The sequence below is a fragment of the Heptranchias perlo genome, chromosome 7, assembly GCF_035084215.1.
Source record: "Heptranchias perlo isolate sHepPer1 chromosome 7, sHepPer1.hap1, whole genome shotgun sequence".
Classification (NCBI taxonomy): Eukaryota; Metazoa; Chordata; class Chondrichthyes; order Hexanchiformes; family Hexanchidae; genus Heptranchias; species Heptranchias perlo.
This window is the reverse complement of record NC_090331.1, coordinates 95,952,519-95,971,779: the sequence shown is the minus strand read 5'-3', so window position 1 is coordinate 95,971,779 and position 19,261 is coordinate 95,952,519.

Sequence of the window (19,261 nt, the reverse complement as noted above, 5' to 3'; positions counted from 1 at the left end):
AGGGCAGGTACAGCACGGGTTAGATACAGAGTAAAGCTCCCTCTACACTGTCCCATCAAACACTCCCAGGGCAGGTACAGCACAGGTTACATACAGAGTAAAGCTCCCTCTACACTGTCCCATCAAACACTCCCAGGGCAGGTACAGCACGGGTTACAGACAGAGTAAAGCTCCCTCTACACTGTCCCATCAAACATTCCCAGGGCAGGTACAGCACGGGTTAGATACAGAGTAAAGCTCCCTCTACACTGTCCCATCAAACACTCCCAGGGCAGGTGCAGCACGGGTTAGAAACAGAGTAAAGCTCCCTCTACACTGTCCCATCAAACACTCCCAGGGCAGGTACAGCACGGGTTAGATACAGAGTAAACTCCCTCTACACTGTCCCATCAAACACTCCCAGGGCAGGTACAGCACGGGTTAGATACAGAGTAAAGCTCCCTCTACACTGTCCCATCAAACACTCCCAGGGCAGGTGCAGCACGGGTTAGATACAGAGTGAAGCTCCCTCTACATTGTCCCATCAAACACTCCCAGGGCAGGTACAGCACGGGTTAGATACAGAGTGAAGCTCCCTCTACACTGTCCCATCAAACACTCCCAGGGCAGGTACAGTACGGGTTAGATACAGAGTAAAGCTCCCTCTGCACTGTCCCATCAAACACTCCCAGGGCAGGTACAGCACGGGTTAGATACAGAGTAAAGCTCCCTCTACACTGTCCCATCAAACACTCCCAGGGCAGGTACAGCACGGGTTAGATACAGAGTAAAGCTCCCTCTGCACTGTCCCATCAAACACTCCCAGGGCAGGTACAGCACGGGTTAGATACAGAGTAAAGCTCCCTCTACACTGTCCCATCAAACACTCCCAGGGCAGGTACAGCACGGGTTAGATACAGAGTAAAGCTCCCTCTACACTGTCCCATCAAACACTCCCAGGGCAGGTACAGCACGGGTTAGGTACAGAGTAAAGCTCCCTCTACACTGTCCCATCAAACACTCCCAGGGCAGGTGCAGCACGGGTTAGGTACAGAGTAAAGCTCCCTCTACACTGTCCCATCAAACATTCCCAGGGCAGGTACAGCACGGGTTAGGTACAGAGTAAAGCTCCCTCTACACTGTCCCATCAAACACTCCCAGGGCAGGTACAGCACGGGTTAGGTACAGAGTAAAGCTCCCTCTACACTGTCCCATCAAACACTCCCAGGGCAGGTACAGCACGGGTTAGGTACAGAGTAAAGCTCCCTCTACATTGTCCCATCAAACACTCCCAGGGCCGGTACAGCATGGGTTAGATACAGAGTAAGGCTCCCTCTACACTGTGCCATCAAACACTCCCAGGGCAGGTACAGCACGGGTTAGATACAGAGTAAAGCTCCCTCTACACTGTCCCATCAAACACTCCCAGGGCAGGTACAGCACGGGTTAGATACAGAGTAAAGCTCCCTCTACACTGTCCCATCAAACACTCCCAGGGCAGGTACAGCACGGGTTCGGTACAGAGTAAAGCTCCCTCTACACTGTCCCATCAAACACTCCCAGGGCAGGTCCAGGGTTAGATACAGAGTAAAGCTCCCTCTACACTGTCCCATCAAACACTCCCAGGGCAGGTACAGCACAGGTTACATACAGAGTAAAGCTCCCTCTGCACTGTCCCATCAAACACTCCCAGGGCAGGTACAGCACAGGTTACATACAGAGTAAAGCTCCCTCTGCACTGGCCATAATCTTACAGACATCCTTAGATACGGGGGTGGTGCCAGAGGACTGGAGAATTGCAAATGTTACACCCTTGTTCAAAAAAGGTTGTAAAGGTAAACACAGCAACTATCGGCCAGTCAGTTTAACCTCAGTGATGGGGAAACTTTTAGAAACGATAATCCGGGACAGAATTAACAGTCGCTTGGGCGAGTGTGGATTGATTAGGGAAAGCCAGCATGGATTTGTTAAAGGCAAATCGTGTTCAACCAACTTGATAGAGTTTTTTGATGAGGTAACAGAGAGGGTAGATGAGGGCGGTGCAGTTGATGTGATGTATATGGACTTTCAAAAAGCGTTTGATAAAGTGCCACATGGTAGGCTTGCTATTAAGATTACGCCCACGGAATAAAGGGGGCAAATACAGAATTGGCCAAATGACAGGAAACAGAGAGTAGTAGTGAGTGGTTGTTTTTCGGACTGGAGGGAGGTGTACAGTGGTGTTCCCCTGGGGTTGATGCTGGGACCACTGCTTTTCTTGATATATATTAATGACTTGGACTTGGATGTACAGGGCACAATTTCAAAATTTACAGATGACACAAAACTTGGAAGGATAGTACTCAGTGAGGAGGATAGTGATAGACTTCAAGAGGGAAGAGACAGGCTGGTGGCAGATGAAATTTAACATGCATTTCGGTAGGAAAAATGAGGAGAGGCAATATAAACTAGAGGGCACAATTCTAAAAGGGGTGGAGGAACAGAGAGATCTGGGGGTATATGTACACAAATCATTGAAGGTGGCAGGGCAGGTTGAGAAAGTGGTTTAAAAAAGCATACGGGATCCTGGGCTTTATAAATAGAGGCATAGTGTACAAAACTATGGAAGTCATGACGAAATTTTATAAAATACTGGTTCGGCCACAACCGGAGTATTGTGCCCAGTTCTGGACTCCGCACTTTAGGAAGGATGTGAAGGCCCTAGAGAGGGTGCAGAGGAGATTTTCTGGAATGATTCCAGGGATGAGGGACTTAAATTACGGGGATAGACTGGAGAAACTGGGATTGTTCTCCTTGGAACAGAGAAGGTTGTGAGGAGATTTGATAGAGGTGTTCAAAATCATGAAGGGTCTGGACAGAGTAGATAGAGAGAAACTGTTCCCATTGGCAAAAGGGTCAAGAGCCATAGGGCATAGATTTAAGGTAATTGGCAAAAGAACCAAAGGTGACATGAGGAAAAACTTTTTTACACAGCGAGTGGTTAGGATCTGGAATGCACTGCTCAAGGGGGTGGTGGAGGCAGATTCAATCATGGCTTTCAAAAGGGAACTGGATAAGTACTTGAAACAAAAAAATGTGCAGGGCTACGGGGATAGGGCAGGGGAGTGGGACTCGCTGGATTGTTCATGCATAGAGCTGACGCAGACTCGATGGGCTGAATGGCCTCCTTCTGTGCTGTAACCTTCTATGATTCTATGAAACACTCCCAGGGCAGGTACAGCACGGGTTAGATATAGAGTAAAGGTCTTTCTACACTGTCCCATCAAACACTCCCAGGGCAGGTACAGCACGGGTTAGATACAGAGTAAAGCTCCCTCTACACTGTCCCATCAAACACTCCCAGGGCAGTTACAGAGTAAAGCTCAGCGAGATTGCCAACAGTATCAAATGAGGGGGCAGGTTTGTGCTGAGGGGCCTCACTCACTCGGAACTGCACTGAGACGACCCAAAGCTCATTCCCCTCACAGACAGGAAGTACCTTCAGCCCGAGTCCCACAAGCCCACATTCTATTACTTGCTCGTCACTCAGACAAGTTGCTGCTCCAAAAATAGCCAAGAGTTTCTAGTAACGCAATGTCTAGGTGTGACTGCGTTACTGAGAGGGCCCATCACTCTCCTCTCAGCTACTGTCACACCTCAGCCCAGCTTGGTTTAGCTGCATTGCTACAAACAGTCCTCAGACTGACTCCACCAGTACAGAGAGAGGCACTTCCTCCAGCAGCTGCTCCCCGGCCTGCCCCGTTTTAGTTAGCTCTTAGCTACGATCTGATATTCGTAGTGTGATGCCAGTTTCATGGATGGTGGGGCCTCCTCAGCTGAACAGATCCAGCTTCCCCCCTCCTGTTCTCCGAGGATTTCTGATACACACCTGAGAGTCCCAGGGAGACAAAAAGCTAGGACACCCCTTTTAAACCCATCAACTGTCCCTTTATAACACTACTCAACTCGTCTGTACCCCATGATTCCTTCCCTCCTTGTGTTTTGCCCAGCTCTTTAAAGTGTCTCCATCTCCCATCTCCCTTTCTCAATTCGGGTGGAGGCTCTCCCGATGTCCTGGTTTCAAATGACGATGGACCTGCTTTTATTTCAGGCATTTCCCAATTCTACCTTTCTGTCCCCAATCTTAGATTTCATTCTTCCCCCCTGAAGACTGCGTTAAGGCTCTCTGCCACATCACTTTGAAGGCGGTGGGGGGGGGGGGCGGGGGGGTGCAAAGAGACCTTAATGGAGGGTGAGAATCATGAGAAAGTCTCACCGCCCCCTCTCCCATGTCGCAGGCTTGGGGGCAACGGGTGACTTTGGACCTATGGTTCCCAAAAGCTCACCACCACTGGGGATTTTCCTCGTATCATTTTGGATCTGTTGTCGACTGATTGATAGAGATTGATTGCTGTGATTAGTCAACAACTCCATTGTCGTTGTATCATGCGATTACCAGGATACTAGATGGTGAACTAGCTGGAGCTTGGTCTATTTTTTGTCTGGAGTCTTACAACACCAGGTTATAGTCCAACAGCTTTATTTGAAATCACAAGCTTTCGGAGCTTTGCTCCTTCGTCACCTGACGAAGGAGATAATCTCCGAAAGCTTGTGATTTCAAATAAAGCTGTTGGACTATAGCCTGGTGTTGTCAGACTCCTTACATTTGTCCACCCCAGTCCATCACCGGCATCTCCATATCATATTTTTTGTCTGGCAGTCCCTATGTTCCCACACACATGTGACTGGCAGTGGCAATGGGCCAATCGGCTGGACACCTCCTCAGGAGCTCTGAATTTTGAGTGGGCAGTGAGGAATTTTCTGAAACGTATGAAGCAAACACCACAGCTGATTCCTCCCCCATCGACCCCGGGCGCAAAGCAACGATCAGAGGTCAAATCTTGACCCCTCCGCGACCCCGCCCTCCTGCCACATCCCGTTCCACAGTCCAGTTTTGAACTGAACCCTGGCCCCGCTCAGCAGGCCTAACCCATGTAGGAGGGCCACATTGCCATTTCCCCCCACCCCAAGCTCTGAGGAGGCTTCGGGTGAAGAGAAGGGAAATCAGCAAGTGTGGGAGAAAACAAGGAAGCACATAACAAACATAAGGAATAGGAGCAGGAGTAGGCCAAATGGGCCCTCGAGCCTGCTCCGCCATTCATTAAGATCATGGCTGATCTGCGACCTCAACTCCACTTTCCCGCCCGATCCCCATATCCCGTAAGAACTGCCAAAACCAAGGATGATGTCCAATATTCCCGATTAAAATCTAATCATCGGTTTCCAATATTAGGGATTCAGTCAACTGAATGAAGATAGGCTGCTCATTGGGTTGCCAACATATTCCTGGAGATTTCATCGCATGATCTCCTGCCTCAAATCGTCTCACCCAGTCAAAGAACCCTTTTCCCCCATCTCTAATACTTTTATAACTAATAAAGAAAAGTATTCCAAGAAAATAAAAAATACACAATTTTTCTCCTGGTTTGCTCACAGCAGTGTCCAGGAGGTTGATGCTTAACTCCTGGACACCCCAGCACAATCCTGGAGGTTTGGCAACTCCTAGCTGCCCAGTCATAGGGCTGAGTGAATGTTAGTAACCATGCCCCTCCCCCACTCTACACACTGACTCACTCACCCGGTCAGCACTCAGTAATGTGAGGGCCAAGATAGGTTTAAAAATAGGCCAAATGCATTTGCTAAATTGACATGGCAGAGAGAGAGACAGACAGACAGAGAGAGCGAGAGAGAGAGAGAAAGAGAGAGAGAGACTGATACTGTCAGAGAGAGAGAGACGGAGAGAGAAAGAGACACAGAGCGAGAGAGAGCGAGAGAGGGAGAGAGAGAGAGAGAGACTGAGCGAGAGAGTGAGAGAGAGACTGAACGAGAGAGAGAGACGGAGAGAGAAAGAGAGACGGAGAGAGAGACAGAAAGAGAGAGATGGAGAGAGAGAGACGGAGAGAGAGACGGAACGAGAGAGAGGGAGTGAGAAAGACGGAGAGGGAGAGAGAGAGATGGAAAGAGAGAGAGAGCGATATGGGGAGAGAGACAGGGAGACAGGGAGAGAGACAGGGAGACAGGGAGAGAGAGAGAGACAGGGAGAGAGAGAGACAGGGAGAGAGAGAGAGAGACAGGGAGAGAGAGACAGGGAGAGAGAGAGAGAGACGGAGAGAGAGGGAGACGGAAAGAGAAAGAGGGAGACGGAGAGAGAGAAAGAGGGAGGTGGAGAGAGAGAAAGAGGGAGGCGGAGAGAGAGAAAGAGGGAGGCAGAGGGAGGCTGAGAGAGAGCGCGAGATGGAGAGAGCGAGACAGAGAGAGAGCAAGACGGAGAGAGAGCGAGACGGAGAGAGAGAGCGAGTTGGAGAGAAAGAGAGTCGGAGAGAAAGAGAGTCGGAGAGAGAGACGGAGAGAAAGAGAGACGGAGAGAAGGGGAAAGAAACGGAGAGAGAGATGACGAGAGAGAGAGACGGACAGAGAGAGAGAGATGGGGAGAGACGGAGAGAGAGATGGGGAGAGAGATGGATAGAGAAAGATGGGGAGAGAGACGGAGAGAGTCAGCAAGAGACTGAGAGAGAGCGAGCGTGGGAGAGAGAGCGCGAGACAGAGAGAGCGAGAGAGAGAGAGACAGAGGGGGAGAGAGCGAGAGAGAGAGATGGAGAGAGAGACAGAAAGAGACATAGGCACAGAGACAGAGAGAGAGAGAGAGTGAGACACACACAGAGACAGAGAGAGACAGAGAGAGACAGAGAGAGTAGTGGTAATGTAGGGCACGGTATAAAGCATGTAACAAGTGTAATACATTAATCATGATGTGGAGATGCCGGTGATGGACTGGGGTTGACAATTGTAAACAATTTTACAACACCAAGTTATAGTCCAGCAATTTTATTTTAAATTCACAAGCTTTCGGAGATTTTCTCCTTCCTCAGGCAAATGTTTCAAGATCTCCTTGAAGCCTACGCATTTATACATATTGAACAATAATACATGGTGTTTACAGACTGCCCCTGCAACTGCCCGTTGCCAAGGCAATCACCGTGTTCAGACAGAGAGGTGTTACCTGCAGAACCTCTGAATACACATTCAACAAAAAAACAAACAGGGAAAAAAAACAGAGAAAAAAAAAACAGAGAGAGGCAGAAACATCCGGAAGGCAGAGAGAGCCAGCAAATGACCCATTATATTAAAAACAGATAACATTTGTTCGCTGGTGGGGTAACGTGTAGCGTGACATGAACCCAAGATCCCGGTTGAGGCCGTCCTCATGGGTGCGGAACTTGGCTATCAATTTCTGCTCGACGATTTTGCGTTGTCGTGTGTCTCGAAGGCCGCCTTGGAGTACGCTTACCCGAAGGTCGGTGGATGAATGTCCATGACTGCTGAAGTGTTCCCCGACTGGGAGGGAACCCTCCTGTTTGGCGATTGTTGCGCGGTGTCCGTTCATCCGTTGTCGCAGCGTCTGCATGGTCTCGCCAATGTACCATGCTCTGGGGCATCCTTTCCTGCAACGTATGAGGTAGACAACGTTGGCTGAGTCACAGGAGTATGAACCATGCACCTGGTGGGTGGTGTCATCTCGTGTGATGGTGGTATCTGTGTCGATGATCTGGCATGTCTTGCAGAGGTTACCGTGGCAGGGTTGTGTGGCGTCGTGGACGCTGTTCTCTTGAAAGCTAGGTAGTTTGCTGCGAACGATGGTCTGTTTGAGGTTGGGTGGCTGTTTAAAGGCGAGTAGTGGAGGTGTGGGGATGGCCATAGCGAGGTGTTTGTCCTCATTGATGACATGTTGAAGGCTGCGGAGAACATGGCGTAGTTTCTCCGCTCCGGGGAAGTACTGGACGACAAAGGGTACTCTGTTGGTTGCGTCCCGTGTTAGTCTCCTGAGGAGGTCTATGCGATTTTTTGCTGTGGCCCGTCGGAACTGTCGATCGATGAGTCGAGCGTCATATCCCGTTCTTACTAGGGCGTCTTTCAGCGTCTGTAGGTGTCCATCGCGTTCCTCCTCGTCTGAGCAGACCCTGTGTATTCGCAGGGCCTGTCCATAGGGGATGGCCTCTTTGACGTGGTTAGGGTGGAAGCTGGAAAAGTGGAGCATCGTGAGGTTGTCCGTGGGCTTGCGGTAGAGTGAGGTGCTGAGGTGCCTACCTCATACGTTGCAGGAAAGGATGCCCCAGAGCATGGTACATTGGCGAGACCATGCAGACGCTGCGACAACGGATGAACGGACACCGCGCAACAATCGCCAAACAGGAGGGTTCCCTCCCAGTCGGGGAACACTTCAGCAGTCATGGACATTCATCCACCGACCTTCGGGTAAGCGTACTCCAAGGCGGCCTTCGAGACACACGACAACGCAAAATCGTCGAGCAGAAATTGATAGCCAAGTTCCGCACCCATGAGGACGGCCTCAACCGGGATCTTGGGTTCATGTCACGCTACACGTTACCCCACCAGCGAACAAATGTTATCTGTTTTTAATATAATGGGTCATTTGCTGGCTCTCTCTGCCTTCCGGATGTTTCTGCCTCTCTCTGTTTTTTTTTTCTCTGTTTTTTTTCCCTGTTTGTTTTTTTGTTGAATGTGTATTCGGAGGTTCTGCAGGTAACACCTCTCTGTCTGAACACGGTGATTGCCTTGGCAACGGGCAGTTGCAGGGGCAGTCTGTAAACACCATGTATTATTGTTCAATATGTATAAATGCGTAGGCTTCAAGGAGATCTTGAAACATTTGCCTGAGGAAGGAGAAAATCTCCGAAAGCTTGTGAATTTAAAATAAAATTGCTGGACTATAACTTGGTGTTGTAAAATTGTTTACAATACATTAATCATGGGGGACTTTAATCTTCATATAGATTGGGCAAACTAAATTAGCACTAATACTGTGGAGGACGAATTCCTGGAATGTATATGAGATGGTTTTCTAGATCAGTATGTTGAGGAACCAACTAGGGAACAGCCTATTTTAGATCTAGTATTGTGAAATGAGAAAGGGTTAATTAATAATCTTGTTGTAAAGGAGCCCTTAGGGAAGAGTGACCATAATATGATAGAATTCTTCATTAAGTTTGAAAGTGATGTAGTTCAATCTGAAACTAGGGTCTTAAATCTAAACAAAGAAAACTACGAAGGTATGAGGCGCAAGTTGGCTGTAGTTGATTGGGGAACTACATTACAAGGTATGATGGTAGACAGGCAACTGCAAGCAATTAAAGAATTAATACATAATTTGCAATAAATATATATTCGTTTAAGGCACAAAAACCCAACAGGAAAAGTGGTCCAACTTATAATGGAGAATTTATAATGGGGAATGAGGAAATGGCAGAGAAATTAAACAAATACTTTGTGTCTGTCTTCATGGTTCAAGACACACAAAAACCTCCCAGAAATATTAGAGAACCAAGGGTCTGGTGAGAATGAGGAACTGAAAGAAATTAGTATTAGTAAAAAAATAGTACTACAGAAATTAATGGGACTGAAAGTTGATAAATCCCAAGGACCTGATGATCTACATCCCAGGGTTTTGAAAGAGATAGTGGATGCATTGGTTGTCATCTTCCAAAATTCTATAGATTCTGGAATGGTTCCTGCAGATTGGAGGGTAGTAAATGTAACTCCACTATTTAAGAAAGGAGGGAGAGAGAAAACAGGGAACTACAGACCTGTTAGCCTGACATCAGTAGTAGGGAAAATGCTAGAACCTATTATAAAGGATGTGATAACAGGACATTTAGAAAATAATAATCGGATTTGGCAGAGTCAACGTGGATTTATGAAAGGGAAATCATGTTTGACAAACCTACTGGAGTTCTTTGAGGAGGTAACTAGTAGAATAGATAAGGGGGAACCAGTGGATGTGGGGTATTTGGATTTTCAGAAGGCTTTCGATAAGGTCCCACACAGGAGGTTGGTGAACAAAGTTAGAGCACATGGAATTGGGGGTAATATACTGGCATGGATTGAGAATTGGTTAACAGACAGAAAACAGAGAGTAGGAATAAATGGGTCTTTTTCAGGTTGGCAGACTGTGACTAGTGGGGTACCGCAGGGATCAGTGCTTGGGCCCCAGCTATTCACAATCTATATCAATGATTTGGATGAGGGGACCAAATGTAATATTTCCAAGTTTGCTGATGTCACAAAATTAGGTGGGAATGTGAGTTGTGAGGAGGATGCAAAGAGGCTTCAAGGGGATATAGTCAGGCTAAGTGAGTGGGCAAGAACATGGCAAATAGAATATAATGTGGAAAAATGTGAAGTTATCCACTTTGGTAGGAAAAACAGAAATGCAGAGTATTTTTTAAATGGTGAGAGATTGGGAAATGTTGATGTTCAAAGGGACCTGACTGTCCTTGTACACGAGTCACTGAAAGCAAACATGCAGGTGCAGCAAGCAATTAGGAAGGCAAATGGTATGTTGGCCTTTATTTCAAGCGGATTTGAGTACTGGAGTAAAGATGTCTTACTGCAATTATATAGGGCCTTGGTGAGACCACACCTGGAGTATTGTGTACAATTTTAGTCTCCTTACCTAAGAAAGGATATACTTGCCATAGAGGGAGTGCAACGAAGCTTCACCAGGCTGATTCCTGGGATGGTGGGATTGTCATATGAGGAGAGATTGAGTAGACAAGGCCTGTATTCTCCAGAGTTTAGAAGAATGAGAGGTGATCTTATTGAAATATACAAAATTCTTACAGGGCTCGACAGGGTAGATGCAGGGAGGATGTTTCCCCTGGCTGGGGAATCGAGAACCAGGGGTCACAGTCTCAGAATAAGGGGTCGGCCATTTAGGACTGAGATGAGGAGAAATTTCTTCACTCAGAGGGTGGTGAATCTTTGGAATTCTCTACCCGAGAGCTGTGGAGGCTCAGTCATTGAGTACATTAAAAACAGAGATCAATAGATTTCTAGATATTAAAGACATCAAGGGATATGGGGATAGTGCAGGAAAATGGCGTTGAGATCGAAGATCAGCCATGATCTTGTTGAATGGCAGAGCAGGCTCGAGGGGCTGGATGGCCTACTCCTGCTCCTATTGCTTATGTCCTTATGTTCTTATGAGAGAGAGTCAGAGAGACGGAGAGAGAGAGAGAGAGACAAAGAGATGGAGAGAGAGAGAAACAGAGAGCGCGAGTCGGAGAGAGAGAGCGGGAGCTGGAGAGAGAGAGACAGAGAGAGACAGACGGAGAGAGAGATAGAGAGATGGACAGAGAGATACGGAGAGAGACAGAAAGACACAGAGAGACACAAAGATACAGAGACAGGGAGAGAGACACAGAGAGAGAGAGAGACAGAGAGGGAGAGACGGAAAGAGAGAGATTGAGACAGAGAGAGATACAGAGAGAGACAGAAAGACACAGAGAGACACAAAGTCACAGAGACAGAGAGAGACACACACAGAGACACAATGACAGAGAGAGAGAGAGAGACGGAGAGTGAGAGATGGAGAGAGAGGGAGGGAGAGAGAGAGGGAGGGAGAGAGAGAGAGGGGGAAGAGAGAGAGGGGGGGAAGAGAGAGAGGGGGGGGAGAGAGAGAGGGGGGGAGAGAGAGAGGGGGGGGAGAGAGAGAGGGGGGGAGAGAGAGGAGGGGGGGGAGAGAGAGACGGAGAGAGAGAGAGACGGAGAGAGAGAGAGACGGAGAGAGAGAGAGGGAGCGAGAGGGAGAGGGGAGCGAGAAGGAGAGGCAGAGAGAGAGACAGAGAGAGAGAGACGGAGAGATGGAGAGAGAGAGACGGAGAGCGAGGCAGAGAGATGGAGAGAGAGATAGAGAGACGGGGAGGGGGAGAGGGACACGGAGAGAGAGGGAGAGAGAGAGAGAGAGAGAGAGAGAGAGAGACAGAGAGAGATGGTGAGTGAGAGAGAGAGACGGTGAGAGAGAGAGACAGTGAGAAAGAGAGCGAGGGAGGCAAAGAGACACAAAGACAGAGAGAAACACAAAGAGAGGTAGATAAAGACAGAGAGAGGGGGAGACACAGAGAGAGATAGGCAGACAGAGAGAGAGAGAGAGAGAGAGAGAGATTCCACTAAGTGATGCAGTGCTCCCTCCCGCTGTCTGCTGCTTTCACACAGGCACTTCCTGTGTGGGTTGCTCTCTTCAGGCTGGGTTCTGAGAACACAATTAGCAGCCAATGTGTTCGGCTCCACACGTGCAGCACAGGCCTGGCAGAGTACTGGGGGGGGGGGGGGAAGCAGGCGATATTCCGGCTTCTCACATACCTCCCCCCATTGTTAAACATAGACACTCGCTCCATTGGTCACTGCTGCATTTTGCATCAAATTGAGTAAGTGAAGAGTCTGTGCCAATCCAAATGTTCTAGAGGCTTCCAGCAAGCCCTGAACCACAGACAGTTTGGCCGTGGTAACATTTTCCTCAGGTTAAGTGTTCTGCTACAGACTTTCTGGGCTAGGGGGAATAAAAGGTACGTGACACACAGGGCTGGGGTGGAACAGAAGGTACGTGACGCACAGGGCTAGGGGGGATTAAAAGGTACGTGACACACAGGGCTGGGGGGGGGGAATTAAAGGTACGTGACACACAGGGCTGGGGGGGAATTAAAGGTACGTGACACACAGGGCTGGGGGGGAATAAAAGGTATGTGACACACAGGGCTATGGGTTTAAAAGATGTGTAACTCGGTGAGGAGGGGTTGAACACAATACTCCAGCTAGAGCCTAACCAGTGTTTTATAAAGGTTTAGCATAACTTCCTTGTTTTTGTACTCTATGCCTCTAATAATAAAGCCCAGGATCCATATGCTTTTTTAACAGCCTTCTCAACCTGTCCTGGCACCTTCAAAGATTTGTGTATGTGAACCCCCAGGTCTCTCTGTTCCTGCTGCCCCTTTAAAATTGTACCATTTAGTTTATATCGCCTCTCCTCATTCTTCCGACCAAAATGTATCACTTCACACTTCTTGGCATTAAATTTCATCTGCCATGTGTCTGCCCATTTCACCAGTCTGTCTATGTCCTCCTGAAGTCTGTTACTATCCTCCACATTGTTTACTACATTTCCGAGTATTGTGCCATCTGCAAACTTTGAAATTATCCCCTCTATACCCGGTCCAGGTCATTAATATATATCAAAAAGTGCAGTGGTCCTAATACTGACCCCTGGGGAACACCACTGTATACTTCCCTCCAGTCTGAAAAACAACCGTTCATCACTACTCTCTGCTTTCTCTCCCTTGGCCAATTTCGTATCCACACTGCCTCTGTCCCTTTAATCCCATGGGCTTCAATTTTGCTAACAAGTCTATTATATGGTACTTTATTAAACATCTTTTGAAAGTCCACATGCACAATGTCAACCTCACAACCCTCTCCGTTATAAGAACATAAGAAATAGGAGCAGGAGTAGGCCATACGGCCCCTCGAGCCTGCTCCACCATTCAATCAGATCATGGCTGATCTTTGACCTCAACTCCACTTTCCTGCCCTATCCCCATATCCCTTGATTCCCCTAGAGTCCAAAAATCTATCGATCTCAGCCTTGAATATACTCAATGACTCAGCATCCACAGCCCTTTAGGGTAGAGAATTCCAAAGATTCATAACCCTCTGAGTGAAGAAATTCCTCCTCATCTCAGTCTTAAATGGCCAGCCCCTTATCCTGAGACTATGCCCCCTAGTTCCAGACTCTCCAGCCAGGGGAAACAGCCTCTCAGCATCTACCCTGTCAAGCCCCCTCAGAATCTATTGTTTCAATGAGATCACCTCTCATTCTTCTAATCTCCAGAGTCTACAGGCCCATTACTTCATCAAAATCAGAAAAATAAATAAATATAATCAATCATTCAGAGTGTGTCACCAAGAGAGCAAAATAAGAAGATAGAGACAGACAGAGTGATAGAGAGGCAGGCAGAGAGGAGAAAGAGAGAGGCAGGCAGAGAGAAGGAGGGAGGGAGGCAGGCGGAGGGAGGGAGGCAGGCGGGGAGAGCGAGTGGCAGGTGGGGAGAGAAAGAGAAAAAAAGAGGCAGGTGGGGAGAGCGAGAGAGAGGCAGGCGGGGGGAGGGAGAGAGGCAGGCAGGCGGGGGGAGGGAGAGAGGCAGGCAGGCGGGGGGAGGGAGAGAGGGGGGATGGGAGAGAGGCGGGCAGGCGGGGGGAGGGAGAGAGGCAGGCAGGCGGGGGGAGGGAGAGAGGGGGGATGGGAGAGAGGCGGGCAGGCGGGGGGAGGGAGAGAGGCGGGCAGGCGAGGGGAGGGAGAGAGGCGGGCAGGCGGGGGGGAGGGAGAGAGGCGGGCAGGCGGGGGGAGGGAGAGAGGCGGGCAGGCGGGGGGAGGGAGAGAGGCGGGCAGGCGGGGGGAGGGAGAGAGGCGGGCAGGCGGGGGGGAGGGAGAGAGGCGGGCAGGCGGGGGGAGGGAGAGAGGCGGGCAGGCGGGGGGGAGGGAGAGAGGCGGGCAGGCGGGGGGGGGGGGGGGGGGAGAGAGGCGGGCAGGCGGGGGGGGGAGGGAGAGAGGCGGGCAGGCGGGGGGGAGGGAGAGAGGCGGGCAGGCGGGGGGGAGGGAGAGAGGCGGGCAAGCGGGGGGGGGGGGAGAGAGGAGTGGGCAGGCAGGGGGAGGGAGAGAGGCGGGCAGGCGGGGGGGAGAGAGGCAGCTAGTAACGCAGAAGCAGGGAGGGAGAGAGAGAGAAAGGCAGGTGGGGGGAGGGAGGGAGAGGGAGACAGACAGTGAGAGAGTATCAGTCTGTGTGGTGAGGAATGGTGTCGTGCACTCTGGTGTATAAAAACATCCAGATAATTCAGCCTTACCTCCCTGGCGATCAGATTAAGGGCATCGTCCTCTGCAGACAGTCGCTCCCGGTTGGCAATCCTTTTCCGACCTGGTCCTTGAGTCCCCATTTCCTGAATTTTTAGAAACAAAAGACTTAAATTCTAGTCAAGCCGAGATAAAACTGCAGGTTTGAAGTTTACAAACTGGAGCTGAGAGAATTTAAGCAGCGAGTGTAATTCTGAGTGAGAGTCAGTGGACAGGTGCTGAGCCTCACTCAAGCCCCTTAGTTTCATTTTATAATAGACAGGGTTCTCATAAATGTAGTCCAGCTCATTCCTCACTCACACTGATACTCTGTATCTCTCTCCCTCTGACACTGTCTCTCTCTCTCTCCTCTGTCTATGATATTTTATGTCTCCCTCTCTCCATTTCATACTCTGTATCTCTGCCTCTCTCTCCCTCCGACGCTCTGCCTCTCTCTCCCTCCGACGCTCTGCCTCTCTCGCTCTCTCCCTCCGATGCTCTGCCTCTCTCGCTCTCTCTCCCTCGATGCTCTGCTTCTCCCTATATACTCTGTCTTTCTCTCCCTTTCAGACTCCACCGCTCTCTCTTTGGTATGCTGCCTCCCTCTCTCTTTCTCCCTTTGATAATATATCTCTCCCCCTGACTGTCTCCCTCTCTCCATTTCATACGCTGTATTTCTGTTCCTCTCTCCCACCAACACTGCATTCTCTCTCTGATGCTCTGCATCTCCCTTTGGTACAATGTCCCTCTCTCCCTTTAGCACTCTCCTGCCCTCCTCTTGGTACTCTATCTCTGTTTCTCTACCCCTCCAGTGCTCGGGATCTCTCCCCGTTCCGACGCTCGGGATCTCTCCCCGTTCCGACGCTCGGGATCTCTCCCGTTCCGACGCTCGGGATCTCTCCCCGTTCCGACGCTCGGGATCTCTCCCCGTTCCGACGCTCGGGATCTCTCCCCGTTCCGACGCTCGGGATCTCTCCCCCTTCCGACGCTCGGGATCTCCCTCTCCCTCTGACACTCGGATCTCCCTCTTCCTCTGACACTCGGGAGCTCCCTCTCCCTCTGACACTCGGGATCTCCCTCTCCCTCTGACACTCGGGAGCTCCCTCTTCCTCTGACACTCGGGAGCTCCCTCTCCCTCTGACACTCGGGAGCTCCCTCTCCCTCTGACACTCGGGATCTCCCTCTCCCTCTGACACTCGGGAGCTCCCTCTCCCTCTGACACTCGGGATCTCCCTCTCCCTCTGACAATCTGGAGCTCTCCCCCTCTGATACCCTGGATCTCTCTCCCCCTCTGATACTCTGGATCTCTGTCCCCTCTCCCCTTTGATACTCTGGATCTCTGTCCCCCTCTCCCTTTGATACTCTGGATCTCTGTCCCCCTCTCCCTTTGATACTCTGGATCTCTGTCCCCCTCTCCCTTTGATACTCTGGATCTCTGTCCCCTCTCCCTTTTGATACTCTGGATCTCTGTCCCCTCTCCCTTTGATACTCTGGATCTCTGTCCCCTCTCCCTTTGATACTCTGGATCTCTGTCCCCCTCTCCCTTTGATACTCTGGATCTCTGTCCCCATCCCCCTCCCCCTTTGATACTCTGTATCTCTGTCCCCCTCTCCCTCTGATACTCGGGATCTCTCTCCCTTTGATACTCTTGATCTCTGTCCCCCTCTCCCTTTGATACTCTGGATCTCTGTCCCCCTCTCCCTTTGATACTCTGGATCTCTGTCCCCATCCCCCTCCCCCTTTGATACTCTGGATCTCTGTTCCCCTCTCCCTCTGATAATCTGGATCTCTCTCCCTTTGATACTCTGTATCTCTGTCCCCCTCCCCCTTGATACTCTGTATCTCTGTCCCACTCCCCTTTGATACTCTGTATCTCTGTCCCCCTCTCCCTTTGATACTCTGGATCTCTGTCTCACTCCCCCTTTGATACTCTGTATCTCTGTCCCACTCCCCCTTTGATACTCTGTATCTCTGTCCCCCTCCCCCCTTTGATACTCTGGATCTCTGTCTCCCTTTCCCTCTGATACTCTGGATCTCTCTCCCCCTCTCCCTCTGATACTCTGGATCTCTCTCCCTCTGATCCCCCCTATCTGTCCCCCTCTCCTCTGATCCCCTGTCCCCCTCTTCCTCTGATCCCCTCTATCTGTCCCCGTTTCCCTCTGATCCTCTCTCCCCCTCTCCCTCTGATCCCCTGTCCCCCTCTCCCTCTGATCCCCTCTCCCCCTCAATCCCTGTCCCCCTCTCCCTCTGATCCCCCCTCCCTCTGATCCCCCCTCCCCCTCTGATCCCCCCTCCCCCTCTATCTGTCCCACTCTCCCTCTGATCTTCTCTCCCCCCTCTCCCTCTGATCCCGTCCCTCTGATCCCCTGTCCCTCTGATCCCCCCTCTCCCTCTGATCCCCCCTCTCCCTCTGATCCCCTCCCTCTCTCCCTCTAATCCCCTGTCCCCCTCTCCCTCTGAACCCCTGTCCCTCTGATTGTCTCTCCCCTCTCCCTCTGATCGTCTCTCCCCCTCTCCTTCTGATCCCCTGTCCCTTCTCCCTCTGATCCCCCCTATCTGTCCCCCTCTCCCTTTGATACTCTCTCCCCGTCTCCCTCTGATCCCCTCTCTCCCTCTCCCTCTGATCCCCTGTCCCCCTCTCCCTTTGATCCCCTCTCCCTCTGATCCCCCCTAACTGTCCCCCTCTCCCTTTGATCCCCTCTCCCCCTCTGATCCTCACTCCCCCTCTCCCTCTGATCCCCCCTAACTGCCCCCCCTCTCCCTCTGATCCCCTCTCCCCCTCTGATCCCTCCTATTTGTCCCCTCTCCCTCTGATCCCCTGTCACCCCTCTCCCCTCTGATCCCGCTCTCCCTCTGATCCCCTCCCTCTGATCTCCTCTGATTCCCTGTCCCCCTCCCCCTCTGATCCCCTCTCCCTCTGTCCCCCTCTGATCCTCCCTCTCCCCCTGATCCCCTGTCCCCCTCTGATCCTCCCTCTCCCCCTGATCCCCTGTCCCCCTCTGATCCTCCCTCTCCCCCTGATCCCCTGTCCCCCTCTGATCCTCCCTCTCCCCCTGATCCCCTGTCCCCCTCTCCCTCTGATCCCCTGTCCCCCTCTCCCTCTGATCCCCTGTCCCCCGATCCTCCCTCTCCCCCTGATCCCCTCTCCCTCTGTCCCCCTCTCCCTCTGTCCCCCTCTCCCTCTGATCCCCTCTCTTCCTCTGATCCCCGCTCCCTCTCTCCCTGATCCCCTCTATCTCTCCCCCTCTGATCCCCTCTCTCCCCTCTGATCCCCCCTATCTCTCCCCCTCCCCCTCTCCCTCTGATCCCCTCTCTCCCTGATCCCCTATATCTCTCCCCTCTCCCTGATCCCCTCTCTCTCCATCTGATCCCCTCTATCTCTCCCCCCTCCCTGATCCCCTCTCTCCTCTGATCCCCCCCTCTCCCTTTGATCCCCCCTCTCCCTCTGATCCCCTCTCTCCCTCTGATCCCCTCTATCTCGCCCCCTCTCCCTGATCCCCTCTCTCCCTCTGATCCCCCCTCTCCCTCTGATCCCCCTCTCCCTCTGATCCCCTCTATCTCTCCCCCCTCTCCCTCTGATCCTCTCCCCCTCTCCCTCTGATCCCCTCTCCCTCTGATCCCCTCTATCTCCCCCCCTCTCCCTCTGATCCCCTCTATCTCCCCCCTCTCCCTCTGATCCCCTCTATCTCTCCCTCTCCCTCTGATCCCCTCTATCTCTCCCTCTCCCTCTGATCCCCTCTCTCCCTCTCCCTCTGATCCCCTCTATCTCCCCCCCTCTCCCTCTGATCCCCTCTATCTCTCCCTCTCCCTCTGATCCCCTCTATCTCTCCCTCTCCCTCTGATCCCCCTCTCTCCCTCTCCCTCTGATCCCCTCTATCTCTCCCTCTCCCTCTGATCCCCTCTCTCCCTCTCCCTCTGATCCCCTCTATCTCCCCCCCTCTCCCTCTGATCCCCTCTATCTCTCCCTCTCCCTCTGATCCCCTCTATCTCTCCCTCTCCCTCTGATCCCTCTATCTCTCCCCTCTCCCTCTGATCCCCCTCTCTCCCTCTCCCTCTGATCCCCTCTATCTCCCCCCTCTTCCTCTGATCCCCTCTATCTCTCCTCCTCTCCCTCTGATCCCCTCTATCTCTCCTCCTCTTCCTCTGATCCCCTCTATCTGTCCCCCTCTCCCTGATCCCCTCTATCTCCCCCCTCTCCCTCTGATCCCCTCTATCTCCCCCTCTCTCTGATCCTCTCCCTCTGATCCCCTCTATCTCCCCCCCTCTCCCTCTGATCCCCTCTATCTCCCCCCTCTCTCTGATCCTCTCCCTCTGATCCCCTCTATCTCCCCCCCCTCTCCCTCTGATCCCCTCTATCTCCCCCCTCTTCCTCTCCCTCTGATCCCCTCTATCTCCCCCCTCTCCCTCTGATCCCCCTCTATCTCCCCTCTCGCTCCCTCTCCCTCTGATCCCCTCTATCTCCCCCCTCTCCCTCTGATCCCCTCTATCTCCCCCTCTCTCTGATCCTCTCCTCTGATCCCCTCTATCTCCCCCCTCTCCCTCTGATCCCCTCTATCTCCCCCCTCA